We start from the raw sequence: 21360 nt of genomic DNA, 5'->3' as shown, positions 1-21360 counted from the left end.
TTAGGTGTTTGAACTTAGGAGATTGTTGCTTTGACCTATCTTTTTTATTTTTAGACTCAGATAACTGAAATTTAGGCCTAGCAAGTGCATACTAGGAGATTTAGTGTTCAAACATGAGTAATTTGACATTCAACCCAAAAGAGCTGACGTTTAGACCAAGAGAGTTGGCATTTAGACCGTAAGAGCTGAGGTTTAGACCAAGAGAGCTGACATTTAGACCAAGAGTGCCGACGTTTAGACCAAGAACTCTGAAGCTTAAACTAGTGATGTTAGAACTTATACAATGATTATTTTGACCCCAAGAGTTAATGTGTAGAATGAAAAAATTGATGTTTATACCTAACAAGCTCAACCTTGGAGAGTTAATGTTGAAATATGAAAAATCTAACATTCATACCAAGAGAGATGACATTTAAACTAGAAGAGCGACTGTTTGGACTGTAGGTGCGACTATTTGGATCGTAGGTGCGACTGTTTGAACCGCAGGTGCGACCATTTGGACCGTATGTGCGACTGTTTGAACCGTATGTCTGACCGTTTGAACCGTATGTGCGACTGTTTGCACCGAAAGAGATAATCTATAGGTGCGACTATTTGGATCGTAGGTGCGACCATTTGGATCGTATGTGCAACTGTTTGAACCGTATGTGCGACCATTTGAACCGTATGTGCAACTGTTTGGACAGAAAGAGCTAATCTGTAGGTGCGACTATTTGGACTGTAGGTGCGACTGTTTGAACCGTATGTGCAATCGTTTGGACTGTATGTGCGACTGTTTGAACCGTATGTGCGACCGTTTGGACCGTATATGCGACTGTTTGGACTGAAAGAGCTAACTTGTACTAGATCCCAACAACATGAGCAAGGCACACACAAATCAAGCCCATGGAGAACATAGAGAACGAGGTTATTTCGATCAAGCGTTGTAGTTTCATGATTAAAGGATGATATATCCTGATGAGAAACTATGTTTGAATGATCAGTTTATCAAAGGCAATGTGATGTTGCACTTTAAGGTGTTTGATCTTTAACTTGTTTGGGGTGAAAACTTGAGACCTTTGTGTGTCTTGTTCTTGAATCTGTTTTGACAGAAGATAACCTGATTGAATGACCCAGCAAGATGACCTACTCTCTATGTCTGACTGTTTGAGAAATGGGTTATTTTTGTTTTCTGATTTTGATGTAGTTTACCAGAAATGCTAATAAACTGACTAGGAACTCTGCTATACTAACCAGAAACACTGACAAACTTACCAAAAACACTGCTAAACTAACCAGAAACACTAAGAGACAGACCAGAAACGCTGACAAAAAGACCAGAAACGCTAACAGACAGACCAAAAACGCTGACAGATAGACCAGAAATGCTGACAGATAAACCAGAAACGCTGCCAGACAGACCAGAAACGCTAACAGACAGACTAGAAACGCTGACGGACAGACCAGAAATGCTGTTCTGCAATACAGTGACTAAAAAGTTCAAATGATAATGTGTAGACTTAGTAAATTAAGTGTTTGAACTTAAGAGATTTCAATTTTGACCCAACTTTGTGATTTTTAGACTCAAAAAATGGATATGTAGACCTAGCAAGTACCAACTAGGAGATTTGATGTTGCAACATGAGCAATTTGACATGCAACTCACAAGAGTTGTTGATTTGACCAAGGGAGCTGACCTTTAGACCAAGAGAGCTACTATTTAGACCAGGAACTCTACTGTACTGACCAGAAACGCTGCTAAACTGACCAGAAATGCTGGCAAGCTTACTAGAAACGCTACTAAACTGACCAAAAACTCTAATGTGCTCAACTTTAGAGAGTTAATGTTGAAATATGATAAATTTGACATTCACACCAAGAGAGCTGACGTTTGGACTAAAAATGCAATTGTTTGGACCATAGGTGTGACTCTTTGAACTTTAGATGCGACTGTTTGGATTGAAAGAGCTAATATTTGGACTGAAAGAGCTAATGTTTGGACTATGAATGCAACTGTTTGGACTGATAAAGCTAATGTTTGGACCAAAAGAGCTAATGTTTGGACTATGAATGCGACTGTTTGGACTGATAGAGCTAATCTGCTGTGAAACTTGTGAATTTGACCATTTGAAGTTTGATTTTTCAATGTTTGTTGTATTTCAATGGATGATATCTTGACTTGACTTACAAACACAGAATTCAAATTGTATTTTTTTCCTAAAGGACACATAAAGTGTATGTTCAAGAAGCTTTAAAGAAAGCCCAAGTTTTCACAGGTTTTGAACAATTGAAAACACATCAATCAGTCTATCCTAAGGAGATTGGCTTCATTATTAGTTCTTAGCCCACAACTTGGTACCCTATCAGCTCACACAACCTTGTCACCCCCTAAAGGGCGCCTGTGTTTTTGCCTTTGTGAGAGCTAGTGGAGTCCCGTTATGAGCCTAGCAATAAGGTCTCAAAAGGGGAGTTCACACATACACTCAAGAGGGACATATGGTGAGTATCTTAAGGAGAGTTTCTTCCCCCTCCATGCACTAAGAATTTAATAATGTTCGGAGGTAAACCAGGTAGCTTCTAATTTACTTGGAACTAGTAAGGGATTTGTTCGGCACGTCGGGATATAAACTCAATTAAGAGTTCTCCCAGCCTTGAAAACCAAGGTTTGATATACCCGAAGGTACGAAGGAGAGCTATTCCCAAGCATTGTCGTTGCTTTGATTTTCATCAAAAACACATTTATTTTATAGTGGGTTGGAGTACTTGGTGTTAGCCATTCCCACTTAGGTCATTCCCCTCTCACCGGCCTTAAGAGCTAAGAGTTAATAACTCCTCGGGAGGGCAGGCCTGCTAGAGAAATGCACTATTGAAAGCAAAGGATGAGTCTAGTTTTCTAATCACCTAAACAAATATAAGTGTGAAATCCTGCGGCTGCACACAAAGTTAGTAGTTTATGTTGCATTCTTTGACGGCGAAATAGTTTATGACTCCGGTCTTTCACAGCAAAATAAGTACCTGCAAAACCAACAATCTGCGAATTAAGTTCAGGAAAATGATAGTCCAGAAGCAGAAATGAGGAATGCAACATACAATATTTGCAAAATTAATAAAAAACTGAAAACACCATCAAATTGACCAAGAACACCATCATATATGCCAAGAACGATGCTCTGAACACCAGAAACGTTGATCTGCACACCTGAAACATTGTTCTGCACACCAGAAACGCTGCTCTGAAAACCAGAAACGTTGTCAAATATACTGAAAACACTAACAAATGTACCAAAAACACCACAATGCATACCAAAAATGCTAAAGTACAGACTTAAAATGCTAAAGTACAGAAAAACATAAAAACAGAATTGAGGAATCTCCCATAAACGCCATTTGAGGTGTCAGAATGCCACAATAGAGATCAAGAACGCTATTCGAGAGCCCAAGAGAGCTAATCTGCACTTTGGAGGAGCTAATCAACCTGTCAATGAAATTTCCTGTGAGAAAACTTGTTAAAGATCAAAGGGGCTAGGCCCCACGGTGGGCGCCAATAAATGTGATGCTAAAAATGTTGTTAGTATAAGAGGTATACACATATAATGAGACAATAAAGTATAATTGAAAAGCTTAATTTCAAAACTAAATCAAAGATGCAAACCATAAGCCTTCCTTGAAATGTCCCATTTTCCTCTATTCTTGAGGACCTTGAAGGTGTTGGATTGATGGGCTCTCAATGGAGCAATGACCTCCAAAGTGACAACTCAAGAGTTGAGTAGCTATTTGATCATGATTGACTATGGAGATGATATGAAATGCATGATTTAAGAAACTAGATTAATATGCTATGATAAATCCAAAAGCTAATTACTAGATAATTGAAATGCAAATTGCCTATAGTAATGATGTCTAAATTGATATGAGATGGGATCCATATTGCTCCAAAATGAGGGATATTTATAGGAATTCCAAGGCCAAAGCTGAGGTGGCAGGAATCGACGGTCTAGATTTGATCTAAAGATATCAAGGGCCAAGATTGAGGAAGTTGGAGAAGAGGTTGAAGGAAGGGACGCTTGTCATCTCTGTGGTGACAAGTGTCAAGGAGCCTTGCTCATGAGAGGGCAAGTGTCCAAGGGAGGAGACATGTGTCTCAAGGAGAGAATATCCACACCATGGGAGGTTAGGATAAGGAGGTTAGAATGTGCAAGATAGGATAGGGTTAGTTAGACCCAAGATTAGATTGAATAGGTTAAGCTAGGGGATGGTTAGGTTAGGTGGTTAAAGCTAGGAGCCATGTGTTTATTTGAATTTAGAAATTCAAATAATTGGAAAATGGTAATTAATCTCAACAAACTTGAGTTTGTTAATCTTAATTAGGGATTAGAAGAATTGATTAATATGGGGAGACATTAATTAATTTAGAATTAATTAATCAAAGGGGGATATGAGATGAACTATATAAATAAATCATTTAGATTTATTTACTAGTAGATGAATAGAGAAATTAATTAAATTGCTTGTGAATTCAATTAATTGGGAAGGGGAATTAATCAACTAACTGCGTATTTAATTTACTATCTTCAGACCATTTTTAGGTGTATACAAGGTGTAGTTGGGAAAGAAGCCTTCTACAAGACATCACTAAAAATTTGGTTGTGAATCTTATGCTAATATTCCAAGTGAAAAAAGATCTAAGTTGGAGAACAAGTTTGTTACTTGTGTATCTTTATTAACTATGGTGTTGGTGTAAAAGGGTACAAGATTTGGGATCTAGTGACAAAGAAAGGTTCTCAATAGTAGAACTACAATTTTTAGAGAGATGAAACCTTCCTTTGTTGAGTTGCAGCTAAAGAAAGAGGAGAAACAAAATTTAAGAAGGTAGTTTAGATTCCTTCTACCTCTTAGAAATAATAACTACAAGGTCCTAGTGGACTTGATGACGAGGATAACTTTAGCAGCTCTGAAAGTCTAGAAGAAGATGAAGAACCTCCACCTCACCCTTTGAAGAGGTCTAGAAGAATCAAAAAATAAATAATTAGGTTTGGTTATTCATTACATTATATTCTAGTTGTATTTTTGCCTTGATGGCTAACATTGATGAGCCTAGGACTATTAGAGAGCCTATGGGTATGAGTGATGCAAATTCCTAGTAGAAGCCATGAATGGTGAGATTACATCTTTCAAGAAGAAGAATACATGGGATCTAGAACCTTTGATTAAAGGATGTAAGCATGCGGGATGTAAGTCGGTGTTCAAGAAAAAGTTGGGTCTTAATGGTAGTGTTCAGAAGCATAAAGCATGGTTGGTCATGAAGGAGTATTCCTAGATTGAGGGAATAGATTATGGTGAGATGTTCTCTCTTGTTGCAAAGCTGAAATATATTTGGTTCCTGTTATCAGTTTCTATAGTTCATAATTGGGAAATCAAGCAAAGGAATGTGAAGACAACATTCCTTCATGGTGATTTATAGGAAGAGATTTACATGTTGCAACTAAATCATTTTGTGGTGAAAGGTAAATAACATCTGGTTGCAAGTTGAAAGAGTCTTTGTATGGCTGAAATAGTCTCCTAAGACGCAGTATCAAAATTTTGATACCTATGTATTGGGTTTGGTATTTCAGAGGTCTAAATCCAATCATTGTACTTACTTTTAAACTAATAATGGTTGTATTATCATTACATTGTACATGGATGATATTTTAGTGTTTGGGAATTAATAATTGATTTCTAGTTTGAATTCTTAGTTGTCAACACAGTTTAAGATGAAAGATCTAAGTGCAGATAGGTACATTCTAGGAATGGATATCGAAAGTGACAAAGTTAATAGAAAGATTTGGTTAAGCTAGAGTAAGTATGTGAATTCAATGTTGGAGAGATTCAACGTGACAACTTGTGGATCTATGATAGCTCATATTGCATTGGGAATGAAGTTATTTATGAAGGATTGTCTCTATATAGTCTTCTTTAGAAAATCTTACATAAGTTTCTTTCAAAGATTTATCCCATTCAACAATTGAAAGAAGGGAATCCAAATAAACTTATCCTCCTAGAATTTTATAGAAAGGTTGGCTCCCAGTTTCCAAAATCTCCTCTTTATAGATGAAGTTTCTACTATCCAAGATGTTCCTCCAAATAGTGAATCAAATAAGGAGGTTAGGATTACAAAGTAACTCCTCCATTTTATTTTTTTGATATTTTCTCCTGCAAATTCCACTCAACTCATTCTCCTCCTTCATTAATTTGTTACAAGAAAGATTAGGCAAAATATCTACATTGAATTCCTTTATTTTTATACTACATGAAGGTTTTCCACTCTCCTATGTAAGTACACTTTATCTCTTTGATTTTTATTTATTTTATATATACTTTTATTATTTTTTATTGTATTTTTCATACTTATTTATCCCCATATTTTTTTTTCATGTAATTGTTACCCTGGACTAAGGGGAAATATTTGTTGGTATGGAAGGATTTTTTTGTCTTATTTACCTTTTCATATTTTTTTGGTTCATATAACTTTTCCTTTTGCCTCATTCTTCCACTTAGGTTTTTTTCTTTTCTTGTGTCTTTTCCACCACTTTTATTTTCTATGTCCTCATTGTTTTATGTTCAATTTTAAATTTTCATTTAGGTTATGTATTTATTTAGGCTAGTATTTTAGCATGACATTTATCTCATAGTATTATGTTACGTTTAATTAGAGCTCACATATTTTAAACTTATATTGATATATTAAAATTTTGAATTCATTTATTGAGTTTACATTAAGCTTAGATTAATAGGTCATGCTTACTTAGAGCCTACATATGGAGTCTATAGTGGTTAAAATATTAGTTTTAGATTCACTTATTGAGTTTACATTATTATATTACAATTTAATAGTATTCCTCATATAAATTGATCATTATCCTAAAGAGGTATAATTTCTTCCCATATGACACTTGATGTTACCATGTTATATCTTTACATTAAGGATGTCATGTTATCCCTCTTTATATTTCTTGTACCTTTATGGCTGCATTCTTACATTGGAGGATATCATTCCTTTTCTTTATCACATACAAGGATTTCATAGCTATTTCCTTACCATATACCCCTAATACACCAAGGTATCACACCTTCCCCCAAACATTACATTGTTCCTACTTGGAGGGAAATGCAGATCCTCATATGGAATATTAGGGGCTTAAATGCCCCTAACAAGAAATGAATGATTAGGCGCCAACTGAAAAACTTGTCATGCGATATTGTGCTAATTTAGGAAACCAAATATCGGAAGTGGAAGTAGACACTCTAAGTATTTCAAAGGATGGAAAGGAAGCTTCAGTGAGGTCGTAGGTGCCTTAGATGGTTTACGACTTCTATGGAAGAACAATAAGCTTAAGGTTAGGGACATTCACTGCAAATGAAATTGATGTCAGGATTGGTGTCGAGTGTCACCTCGTACCTAAACTTTAGAATATTTAACTGTGTCCATTATAGACTTATCTTCTTACACACATTAATTTGTGATAATTATCTTAGATACCATTTTAGGCAAATATGCCATTTGTAAATTACCATGGGTGCTTTTAGCCATTATAGGCCACTTCATCATTTTGACTTCCCATACTAGGAGACAATTACCTTCTAAATCATATATTCAACTGATATATACTTATAACACTTTATCATTCTATCTATATTATAGCACTCAACACAAGATGTATTCTTTTTTATTTATTTATTACATGTTCCATGTATGCATACATTCTTTTCTATAGATTTGATAATTACTTTCATGATAGTATTTGTAACGCTTGCCACTTATTGAAAGTTGAAAATAGGAATATTATTGATAAAACATACTCCTTGAATTTTTTACATCAAGATATATTGATCTTTTAGGTTGTGATAGGTGCTAAAGCTAGACTCATTGTTATGTATATATACAACATTTATCACACCTTGTCATCCCATGAAGCTTACTGCAACAAACATACCACTACTAGCTTTTAAATAGGTGGATTTCAAATTTATATTAATTTCCTACTAATCATATTTCATATATGATTGGAAAATAACTATTTTGTACCTAATTTTCACTTGTGAGAAGAAAATTACGCATTATACCCCTTTTGTCTACTTTGTAGGTATTGTGAAGAACACATACTAAAGGACATAATGACACATTTCCTTTTGTGTCTTTTGATGTTGAATATTTACTTTATATGTTTTTGTGTGAATTTTATCTGTTTTTATATGCAAAATAATATTAGGATACACATGCACCTCAAAGATGTAGCAAAATGTAATGGGGAAATTTACATAGCCATGCAATTTCCCATTTTTCTCCATTTTGAAGAACTATCGTTATGTATATGTATATACTGATAGATGGTACAACCATGTACAAAGTTGGGCTCATTCATCGCACTTTTACCCATCTCTATACACACGCATCCCTTCATATTTAGCATCCACCTTATTCTTAGATACACATACTTAAGTACATTCACCTTAGCCTTGCACACTTCTGAAATTTATCCATGCATCTACCTTCATAAGACTATTCATCACTCGAATCTAACAATCTATTTACCTTAAGGTGTTTTGTTGGGTTTAAGTTTAACACTGATTTAGAATTGTCCAATTTGTCACCTTTCGTGCCTTAAGCTAACTAAGGAGATACTTTACAAAATATTATGTTATACTAGTATTTAGAGACATTTTTTAGCATTAATTTAAAAACATATATATTTCACAAGTTCTTTCTCCTTATATAGGATTAAAGTGTTGAGAAAATGACTCAACCTTGCTATTGCTATTTTTGAATTAATTTATTAATTAAAAAATTATAATTATCTTCGAGTTGTCATGAAAGTTACTAAATGCAATTGTGACAAATTGTAATAAAAAATAGTAAGAGTATGAAAAAGGGGAAAGATAATGAAAGTTTTCTAAGACAAGGAAGATCTTTCAAAGGCAGATACAAACACAAGTTGAAAGAGGAAGCTTTCTATTTTTTGTGATTTGTGCCTAAGTGGTTTTCAAAAACATTTGTGATTTATGGTTTCTCTCATGTCTATTTATTTAGTGCTTGAGTTGAAGGAAACATATGTTATTAATAGAAGCAAAGAAGTGCTGGAGAAATTGAAGTAGAGAAGTTGCATTGATGTAGTCTAGGATCTCTTTGGGTGTGGAGTTTTTTCATGAAAGGGTTTCTCCACATAATTCTTGAGTTATGGTTTGCATCTATTTTGTTATCCATTTTTGTCTTTAATTTATTGTTATTTGTTTATTTGGATGCATGAGATTATCAACATAATTTCACTACATGTTTTATCTTGTTTTTAAACATAAAGGAGAAATCCATACTAACACATTTCTATTTAACACATTAAAAGAAGTAACAAATTCTATATTCATTAACAAAGGGCATTTGCTTGCTATAAAAATTATTGTAAAAAGATGAAAGAAATCACATACAAGCAAGAGAAAGAAAATACAAAATCTAAAGCACTAGATCTAATAAAAATCTATGGTATAGGGACACACAATGATGTTTGTCTTGGATGTCCAATCTTTGTCATGTGGCTTGATGGTATGACCATGAGTTGTGGTGATTTTTCTTAGCTGGTTTTTATCTTGACCCAGTTTTTATGGAAGGACATTGATTTACTAGGATCCACGTGATTGTAAGTGGTATTCAATACATTAGGTCCATATTATCTAATACTCTTTTGGTTGCAATCTAAGTGTATCTCTTTTAGATTATTTTCATTGTGATTTGATTTTCATTTCAACTAAGTAAAAATGCCCTTTTAATTAAAATCGATTCTAATTATAATTTAAAAAACAAACTTACTTTATATTCTTATTTGAGTTTGAATCTTGTATTATAATAGAACTATAAAAAAAATACCTCATTAAAACTTATATTACTTAAATTCCTGGCATTATAATTTGATCCTAATAATCTTCTATCTTCACTTTGTAAGGAAGTTAAGTAGTGGAAACAACTTCCTACACTAACCTTGAGAGGAGGGTAATGCAAAACTTTTTCAGATCATTACAACAGTTACAGAAAATAGAAATAGATATAATAGCAATCATACCACAACACAATGATTTACGTGGGGAAAACCCTTTCGGGAGAAAAACCCCACCCTCCAAAAGCAGCTCAATATTTTATTCAGCAATCAAAAACAGATTACAAAATACTTGCAGAGCAAGCTCTTCGCAGGAGTACCACTAATCAGAGATTCAGAGGCAACTCAATAGCCATAAGACTCTTACACACAACCTCTATCTCACACACCTCATAACTAGGAGATACAATACAAGAAACCGTCAAACGGTATTACAAAACCATGGGCTAAAACCACCCAATAAGGTGTAGCCGACCTTATCTCCCTTCTAGATGCCCTATGACATGTTAAAGCACACATCAACACGTGTCGCTCCCTTTTACAGCTCATTTATGTATTCGATACAAATTATTTTTCCTATTTCAAGAGTACAAACTTCCGGAGGCCATAACTTGAGAACCGGGTGTCCGATTGACGAACCGTTTGAAGCGCCGGAAAGCTCGCGAAGTGCTCTATCACCTCGCCGGTTACGACAACTTTTTAGGGCATTTCAGAGCCTCTAAAGTCCCCAAAATTAAGTTTAAACATTTTATTGCACCCCTCCAAGACGAAAACTTTAATATCTTCAAAACTAGCTGTGACCTTGCGACGCAACTTTACCGGAATGCTTATCTAGCCAACCAGAAGCTTCAGGGAGAGTTTCGCACCATTTCGTGCTCAAATAAAAACTTACTATAAATAGTAACCTCGCATAAATGCAAGGTTGAGACACCATTTTTCCCAACAAATCTCCCACTTGTCGAACACCTTGCATGAGCGGAAGGGAATGTCAACACAATGAATCAATTGCTAGGAGCCATAAGGCCCATAGACTCTGAACACCATCTGAACTTCTCTGTGCTCACAGCCTTAGTTAAAGCATCTGCAACATTCATCAAAGTGTCCACCTTAACCAGCTTCACCCTACCATCTTCGACCATATCTCTAACAAAATGATACTGAACATCAATATGTTTGGTCCGGGCATGAAATGTCGGGTTCTTAGCTAGGCTAATTGCACTCTGACTGTCACAGTAAATTGTCACTGTACCTTGTTTTATTCCAATATCCGAACATAGTCTCTTAAGCCAAATGGCCTCTTTACAAGCATGAGTAGCTGCCATATACTCTGCTTCAGTAGTGGATAAAGCAACCACAGCCTGTCGCTTACTCATCCAACTAATTGCACCACCAAACAAAGTAAACACATAAGCACTGGTGGATCTTCTGCTATCAATATCACCTGCCCAATCTGAATCTACATAACCATGGATATCAAGGGAAGTCATGTCTCCAACTAAATTACCATGATAACACAAAGAATACTCTGAAGTACCCTTCAAATATCTGAAGACTCTTTTGACTGCATCCCAATGAACTCTACCAGGATTAGACATATATCTAGAAAGTACTCCCACTGCTTGGGCAATATCTGGTCTAGTACAGACCATAGCATACATCAAGCTTCCAACTGCACTCTGGTAAGGCACTCTGCTCATGTCTTCCATCTCCAATGGGGATGTAGGACAATCTGAAACAGATAGTTTCGTTCCAACTGTAAAAGGAACACTCAATGGTCTACAATTCTGCATGTTGAACCTCTGTAACACTGAATTCACATACTTACTCTGGCCTAGCCATAGCTTTCTGTTCGCCCTATCTCTTCTAATTTCCATCCCAAGAATGTGCTTTGCTGCACCAAGATCTTTCATTTCAAATTTAGCAGCGAGCTGAGACTTCAGTTCTGAAATCATACCTTTCCCTTTACCAATGAATAACATATCATCAACATACAATGCAATGAATAAGAAATGATCACCATAAGATTTATAATAAACACAGTGATCTGATTTAGAACGTTCAAATCCCAAACTCAACACATATGTATCAAATTTCTGGTACCACATCCTAGGACTTTGTTTGAGGCCATACAAAGATTTCTTCAATTTACAGACCAAATTACTTTTGCCTTTCACCACATAGTGCTCCGGCTGTGTCATATAAATATCTTCCTCCAAATCACCATGAAGGAAAGCAGTTTTCACATCCATTTGCTCAACCTCTAAATCATAAGCAGTAGCAATAGAAAGCAAAAATCTAATGGACGTCATTTTTGCAACAGGAGAAAATATCTCACCGTAATCAACACCCTCAACCTGAGAGTAGCCTTTTGCAACCAACCTTGCTTTATACTTCTCAATGCTTCCATCTAAACCAATCTTTTTCTTGAACACCCATTTACAACCAACAGGTTTTCATCCTTCAGGCAATGGTACAAGATCCCATGTATCATTCTTTTTCAAAGCTGCCATTTCTTCCTCCATAGCAATCTTCCAGGATTCTGCATCATTCATACCTAATGCCTCTTCTACAAATTTCGGTTCATCCACACTAGTATTCAGAGCAAAAATACATCTCCAATCATCAGGTGAATACCTTTCAGGTGGTTGTCTATGTCTTGTAGACCTTCGAACAAGCTGAGTTGGAGGTTCTTCCTCCTCTTCTGAAGATTCAGAGCTAGACGAGCTCTCCTCAAATTCTTGCCTATCTAGGGGTCTTGATTCAACTCTTTCAGGTGTAGAAGGAAGTTGAATCACATCTTCTTTTTTAGTCTGTTTTGGCTGCAATGTAACAGAAGGAGACTTAATTTCTCTAAAAATAACACTTCTACTGTGAATTACCTTTTGTGCAACAGGGTCCCAAAGCTTGTATCCTTTCACACCATAACTATACCCGATGAAGATACATTTCACAGCCTTGTTCTCTAACTTTGTTCGCTTCTCCTTTGGCACATGTGCATATGCCTCGCAACCAAAAACTCTAAGATGTCTCAATGAAGGCTTGTGACCTGACCATGCTTCCATAGGCGTTTTATCAACAAGAGCTGATGTAGGAGACCTGTTAATCAGGTAGCAAGCAGTGGCAACAGCTTCAGCCCAAAACTTTTGTTCAAGACCAGCACCACTCAACATACTCCTAGCCTTTTCCATCAGTGTCCTGTTCATTCTTTCTGCAACTCCATTCTACTGTGGAGAATACGGAGTTGTCTTCTGCCTGTTAATTCCACAGTCTTTACAGAATCTATCAAAATCATTAGAGCAAAACTCACCGCCATTATCAGTTCTCAAACATTTTATTTTCTTTTCAGTCTGCAACTCAACCATTGCTTTAAATTCTTTAAAACGACTAAAAACTTCAGATTTACTCTTTAGAAAATAAACCCATGTCCTTCTACTAAAATCATCAATAAATGAAACATAATATGTGGATTTTCCAATCGAAGAGACATCTACTGGACCAAACACATCAGAATGGATAAGATCCAAAACACCACAAGTTTTATGAGAACTCGAGTAAAACTGAACGCGGTTTTGTTTTCCATAAATGCAATGCTCACAGAAATCAAAGTCAAGGTTACAGTCATTCAAACCTTCAACAAGGTTTTTATTTTTCAAGGTCCTTAGACCCTTTTCTCCAATGTGGCCAAGTCTCTGGTGCCATAACATAGTCTTCTCTGCAGGTAACTTTGCTTCAGACGAAAGAGCACCCTTAGGTACCCAAAAACCATTTCCATCTGCTGAAGGTGAAACCTTCAAATCTTCTAGTGAAGTATCTTCAGATTTGCTTTTTACAGAAGTGCTATTACACTCAACAGTGTATGCTTCAAGCTTATACAAAGTGCCAAACCTGACACCTCTAGCAACTACCATAGCACCCTTAATCATCTTACATCCTGTTTCAGAAAAGACTACCTGCACACCCGCATCTATCAGTTTGCTCACAGATAACAGGTTTCGTTTTAATCCAGGGATATGCAACACACCATTAATCCCTTTTATTCTACCATCAGAAAACCTAATTCTAACCTTACCTCGACCAACAATGTCTGGAGGTGAATCATCACCCAAGTACACCTTACCTCCATTAAATCCTTCATATTCAGAAAACCAATCTCTATTGGAAGTCATATGAAAAGATGCACCTGAGTCAATTAGCTAGGTATCATTCCCTGCATGAGTCGCCAAAGCCGCAATAAATGCATCGCCATCTTCCTTGTCAGACTCAGAATCAGAATCGAACTTTTTCTTTTTCTTCTTCTTTTCTTCTTTGCAGTCCTTACGGATGTGACCCGGTTTACCGCAATTCCAGCAAATGACTTTGGACTTTCCAGGAGATTTCGATCTCCCTTTGGATTTGGACTTGCCGCGCTTCTCATTCTTCTTGCCTTTCTCCTTAGGTCTTCCACGAACGGTTAGGGCTTCCTTTGAACTGATGGATACCTTCCTTCGCATCTCTTCACCGAGTAGGGCACCCACCACATCTTCAGATTTCAAAACAACAGAAGTACTACCGATAGCCATAACAAGAGAATCCCACGAATCAGGCAAAGAACAAAGCAAGATCTGACATTTCTCCTCCTCGTCCATCTTAACACCGACGGATACTAATTGAGCCACAATCATATTGAATGCTTCTAGGTGGTCTGCAATTCGTCCACCCTCTTCCATTAAATTTCTCCACCTCTATTCTCCCTGACGAACTCGCCGTCTGAATATTCCTGCAATAGGATCAAAAAGTGTCTTCTGCACAAGCTCCCACTCAAATCTGGATTAGTTCAAAAAACCCAACTGCCCACAATTGAAACCAAAGGTGATCAGGCTCTGATACCACTTGTAAGGAAGTTAAGTAGCGGAAACAACTTCCTACACTAACCTTGAGAGGAGGGTAATGCAAAACTTTTTCAGATCATTACAACAGTTACAGAAAATAGAAATAGATATAATAGCAATCATACCACAACACAATGATTTACGTGGGGAAAACCCTTTCGGGAGAAAAACCCCACCCTCCAAAAGCAGCTCAATATTTTATTCAGTAATCAAAAACAGATTACAAAATACTTGCAGAGCAAGCTCTTCGCAGGAGTACCACTAATCAGAGATTCAGAGGCAACTCAATAGCCATAAGACTCTTACACACAACCTCTATCTCACACACCTCATAAATAGGAGATACAATACAAGAAACCGTCAAACGGTATTACAAAACCATGGGCTAAAACCACCCAATAAGGTGTAGCCGACCTTATCTCCCTTCTAGATGCCCTATGACATGTTAAAGCACACATCAACACGTGTCGCTCCCTTTTACAGCTCATTTATGTATTCGATACAAATTATTTTTCCTATTTCAGGAGTACAAACTTCCGGAGGCCATAACTTGAGAACCGGGTGTCCGATTGATGAACCGTTTGAAGCACCGGAAAGCTCGCGAAGTGCTCTATCACCTCGCCGGTTACGGCAACTTTTCAGGGCATTTCGGAGCCTCTAAAGTCCCCAAAATTAAGTTTAAACATTTTATTGCACCCCTCCAAGACGAAAACTTTAATATCTTCAAAACTAGCTGTGACCTTGCGACGCAACTTTACCGGAATGCTTATCTAGCCAACCAGAAGCTTCAGGGAGAGTTTCGCACCATTTCGTGCTCAAATAAAAACTTACTATAAATAGTAACCTCGCATAAATGCAAGGTTGAGACACCATTTTTCCCAACACACTTAAGCTTAATACTATGGGAGAAATCTTTGTACTAAGGATGGCTCTCTAGTTGTGCAGTCTTCAAAGTTCAATTCAACATTACTTTGCAAGATAAAATTGATGGGTAGACATCTCTCTAGTGAACACTCTGCACCCATCCCCACTGTTAATTTCACAAACTTTAATTTCTTTTAAATTAGCATTGGATTCCTTTTGCTTCGTCCTTCGCGCTTAGCATATTGGATTCTTTTTGTTTCACCACATTTTTCTACCCTAAAGGAGGTCAATAAAAATACGACGAAAACATTTAGAATGTATGAGCAACGCTTTTTGCCAAGGTGTCCAAAACAACCCCAAAAAAGGTGAGACCAATAGGCCTGCAAAAGGGGCCCCAATAATTGTGCAACTAATGTGGCATCAGATGATTGGTTATTTTTCTACAACAAAGATATATTTCATTCAATTATTGTTACTCATCATCAGCAATAACAACTTTAAAGTCACACCTATTGATGCAATGTTTACAAAAATTGGACATTAAATCAGAAGTACGAAAGTATTAAATCAACAACTTCTATCACAAGAATTGGAACATGCTCAACTACTAGATTCTTTCCTCATAGATAAGATCAATGAAATATCATTATGATCATTATTTGAAATGAAATGCATGATAAAAAAATTAAGAGATAATAAAGACCTACTACTCAAGTGTGCCTGAAGGGTCATCTCATTACTTAAGAGTATCCAGTATTGCTTCATGATCAACACTACTCAGTCTCCATAGTTATTTTATCTTTGGTCTTTCTTGATGCTTCAAAAACTTGACATTTGTAGTTATAATAAGGTGAATACATGAGAATGGTTTTGTGTCTCTTGTAGTCTTCAAATGCAGGTATGCCATTTTTTCTAATCTTGTATGTTTGCAAACAAGTTCCTGCAACAACAACTGAACCTATAGGATACATGAACCCATCATCATTTGTCACAGGATATGTTATCTTTTGCTTTCCATGTACACATTGTGCCAACCAATAGTCTGATCACTCTTCATTCCCCTACAGTGCAACCACTGCAAAAACATGTCCTGGTTGTAGAATATTTGAAAGACGGTCATACTCAACTAAACTTTCCATGTCATCATTTAGCATGGATATTTCTTGAGTTAAAGGAGTTAGATATTGTGGAGCCCACGTATCCACCCACTCACTTGACTCACATTGATCCCAGTCACACTAATCACAACTTTGACAAAAACAAACCAAATCTCATGTCCAAATGGTCCATGTACTTGCATCTCATGAGCTGTGAAATGAATGCATATTTGAAAAATCTTTAATTTTTTGATAATCCTATCTTTCTCACATCATGCCCTAAAGAATTTGTGCACTGTTGAATCAAGTGTCCCTCCCCGTGACATTGTTGAACCACACCAATCAACAATAGAACATGCATCAGAGAATTTAGCACCTGAAATCCTCACTTGCTCCTTAACTAGAGCTCTCTTCAAGCATGCACCTACTTCATAATGCTCCCCCTTCCCATGCCCAACTTCAAAAAAACTCCAAATTGGAGGTACACCCCTCTCTACATGCATTCGACCCAACCAATAAAACATACGAACATTCTTGAATTTTACCCGTGTAGTTATCTGACCATATGAGATGTCGATATATTGCAATACCTTTCTCTTGCAAGAACTCAAAAAAATTCTCGAAACAATGTTGCACATGCTTAGAGGAGTGAGATCTATCATCACTCATATAAAAATGTGACTCCCTGATTATCTTCTTGTCCTCTTTTTACTAATATTTGTAAGGATACACAGTAAGGCACTGATATTTGTATTGGGTTTTGGGTATGTCAATTGCTGGCATTAAGGTTAGGTGACTTGCAGGAAGGTACAACCTTAAAACACATATCAAATAATTGTATTGGGTTTTGGGTATGTAAATTGCTTCCATTTTGTCTAATTTTTTTTTTTTGCCATTCTGTCTTTTTTTTTCAGTCTAATTTTAGAGGGCAGTACAGTATCTTTGTAGGTCCACAACTGTACAAACCCCACTTCATTGAACTCTATTTCCTTCGGTTCTCTTTATCTGGCAAATATTTTAGTAGGAGAATAAACATGTATAGATAAGATAAATGTTCGATATGAAATGGGTTTTATTTAAATATTGCAGAGTGGACAGGTTTAGCCCTGTTTTTCACAGTGAGATGTGGTTCCACATAAAGAACTGATACACTGAGTACAGCATGCCAACTTTTTCTCTGTGGGGTTTTTGAGTGAATGATAGGACGATTTTTCACGTGCACTGCAGATGGTCTAAGACAAAATGGATTCCTCCTACATTTCTGTCACTAAGTAAAATGATGATGATCTTCTAAATACAATGCAGAATAAGAAGTGCTTTTCTTTGAAATAAAGCAATCTTATTTCAGTAATCAGATCACTTTCCATTCAGCAAGGAAGAATGCTTTCAGTGTTGGGGTTTCACTATCACTCTTTCTTTGCCCTGGACCTGTTTTTTATTGTTCCAGTTTAAGCAATGGTGAAGTTATCAGGTAGACAAATGATCTGATGGGTTGCTTTTCTTTCATTAATGGTAGATTAATATTGTTACAGTTTTGGCACTTATACCGAGATGTATTGTTGGATTTGCAGATGCCGCAAATGTATATCACAAAGTTAAGTGGAAAAGTCTGCTCACGAACTTTTCGAACTTTTGGATCAGAATGGACGGAATTGGAAAGATAGGTAAGCAAATTATATATGAAATTAACTAAAGAAAAAATATGCGGAAGATCTGATTTATGCAATTACAATTTGTATTGAAAAACATATTATTTTAGGAAGTTTTAAATTTATAATAGATTTTTGGATCGATTGTGCACACTCTTGATCATCAATGTTTTACATAAAATTTTGTAAAATATTATCATCAAACTTCATGATCAAATAAAATAGTAATGTAAATAAATAGAGTAATGCTTATAACCTTCTATCAAAGATCCATGCCTCAACTTCTCATGATCATTTGAAGAATCATGATGCCGTTAAATTAGTTTCAAATGGCATTATAAATTTTGTATTATTGACTTCTTCAAAAAATCACAACCGAACTTTCATGATCAACAGTGTAACGAACGATTAACTTCATGTTATTGACTTTCCGTGATATGACAGTATTATTTTAGAACCAGTTTAACCGCGACCAAAGAATCATGATGATAGTAATAATGATATGGTCCAAGGTTCCCTGTGTTTAATTACATGTAATTTTTTTTGGTCTTCCTTGTTTGTTGATGATAGTAATAATGATATGATAAAAGGTTGCCTGTGTTTAATTACATTTAACCTTTTTTTGGTCTTCCTTGTTTGTTTTTAGGTAACTAAGTTTTGGTCTTACCCTGCGGAGCAAGTGGTGAGATGCATTCACATTGCACTTCTGTGCACGCAGGCAGATGCAGAGAAACGCCCTCTTATCTCTGATGTCTGTTGTTGCCGACTCCATAAGGCTAGCATTTGTGAGTATGACGAGCGAAAGCCCAAATGTTAGCCTCACCCCTATCATTCCTTCCGCCAATGGATCTTTAATTTAAGGGTCTTAAAAGCTAATTTGAATTCTAATTTCTCATGGTAAATGTAAGAAGAAAACAGGCCAGTTGTGTTTGTGCTGTTTGAAGCAGTGTGTCAGGTATGATTTATATTGAAGAAAGGAAAGACCTTTATATTGAAGCACAATGTAAGTCTTCTGAATGAAGAAGAGATTCATGTTTGAAACATGTTTTTAGTGGATACGATAGATAAATTAGATGTATATTTCAGATATAAATAATATTATTATTTGTAATATTCTTTCGTTAATTTTATTTACTTCACATAAAATAATTAGAAGTTGTTTTTAATTAATACATTTATTGGTTATTCATGTATCAATATCTTTTTGGAAGTGGCTAATCTCTACACAAAAACATAAATCAGAATCTGTAAAAGGTGACGGATTTTTATGTGATTTTCACCATTTCAAATTTCATGATCCACCTTCACAATGCTGTTAAAACTCAAAAAACCTGACAAAAAACTGTCGTGTTATGCGGATTTAAATTTTTGCAAGTGTCATTTTGTGTGCAGATTAGTTGTTGGCTATCTTTTTGAAAGTATATAAACTTATCTTTGCTCAAAAGTTAGAAAAGTTATCTACAAGAATTGTTAATTTTATTTTATTTTATCAGTAAAGGCAAAGCTGAATTATATTGATTTTAGATAAAAACAGCGTATACATACATGAGAGATGAGGGATCATAAACCAAATATATGCAAATGAAACTCTTCTCTGCACTATCGAGAATAGATTTCAAAACAGAGCAAACCCTATACATCATCTTCCATAATTTCAAAAAGACTATCAACGTTTATGATATCAAAGATCAAAATTAACTATCAAATATAAGTTTTTATGTTGCAAAATCTCAATCCGCTAATTGAACAAAAAGTTAAAACATGTCTATTAGCCAAAACATTAACAACACCAATATCCATCAAAGACCATCAAAATGTCTAAAAGCATAACCAGTATATGACACCTATCTTTCAAACTTCATCCAGGGGTGCGGCAGGGTGAGTCTAAGGTCTTCCTCTTCCTCAACCTCGACCTCTGCACGGAGGTCTGCCTCGTCCGCGACTAGTCCCACAACCCACCTCCCCTATCCTGATCAGCCTCGGGTTCCTCATTTTCCATTTTAGGAGGTAGAATTCTGTTCAACCTTGCAAAAGAAATAAGTTCTTCCTCTCTCCCTAAGTCTTCTAGATTCTCGCCCATGAGGCGCCACTTGAGGAATCTAAGCCCCACCCTAGAAAATGCTCTATGTTTGTCCAATTCCTTACCTTTCAGATCTAGCCGAAAAGGGTAACACTTTACTAGTTTCCCGGGGACATTAAACAGAATTATCTCGCATGGCCGAGGGGCCCCTGAATCATGCAACACCTTGTTAAGAATTTCTTGAAATTCTTGCAAGATTTCCTTTGGGAATAGTTTGTTTGTAAGGCTCCATATGGCTTGTTTGGCCATTTTCAAGTCCAGCAATGAGGCGACGAACCTGGATGATATACTTGTGTTGTCTCGAGGGTATTCTTCCCTATTCAAATGCCCATTGCCTAGGATCATTTTAACTGCCAAGATGACCGAAGGCTCTGAGATAAGTAAGAGTCACTTCAACCTTAGGTCTATTATTTTCCTAAACGAAACTTGGCACGTTAAGGCTGATAGAGAAATAGGAGTATCTTCTCCAAAGAAAGAAGTAGGCCTTGGGTAAACACTCATGATGAACCCATACGGTTCCTCTCCAGACATGATTAAATATTGCAGATGCTTCGGGTAGGAGGGGGCAATAATTTAGATTATCTCTAATAAGATTTTAGCAGGCTAGGAAATTTTGAAGGTTTGTAGTTTACGCAAAGAAAAGCCTGGCGGGCACTCTCTTTAATGCCTAATAATGAGGAGTTGCCTACATTAAATTTGCCTACAAAGGTGGTGAAGGATATTTGCCTTTGAATGTGCCAAATCCCCCTGACTCTGAATGGTGGTTATCTTGTTGACAACACATGCCTTAAAACACGAAATGACGGCTATCCAACTGGTTTTGGAGAAGCGGAAAAGGTAAGCCTTGATTTGAGATGGCTTTAGTAATGATGTCACTGTTAGCGGGCCCTCTTTATTGCCAAAATGAGATAAAGATATGAA

The 21360-nt window shown here is 36.3% G+C and overlaps 1 long non-coding RNA gene across 1 annotated transcript; it reads left to right on the top strand.

Moving 5' to 3' along the window:
• The first annotated feature begins 17429 nt into the window (after positions 1 to 17429).
• LOC131043758 (uncharacterized) lies at positions 17430 to 19439 on the top strand. Its single transcript, XR_009105579.2, has 4 exons — positions 17430 to 17561; positions 17800 to 18181; positions 18282 to 18374; positions 19006 to 19439. It is a non-coding gene; the product is annotated as an uncharacterized LOC131043758 (long non-coding RNA).
• Positions 19440 to 21360: the final 1921 nt, after the last annotated feature.

This window comes from Cryptomeria japonica, chromosome 8 (genome assembly GCF_030272615.1).
Source record: "Cryptomeria japonica chromosome 8, Sugi_1.0, whole genome shotgun sequence".
Taxonomy (NCBI): domain Eukaryota; kingdom Viridiplantae; phylum Streptophyta; class Pinopsida; order Cupressales; family Cupressaceae; genus Cryptomeria; species Cryptomeria japonica.
The sequence above is the reverse complement of the archived record's forward strand: the minus strand, read 5'-3'. Positions and strand labels throughout refer to the sequence as shown.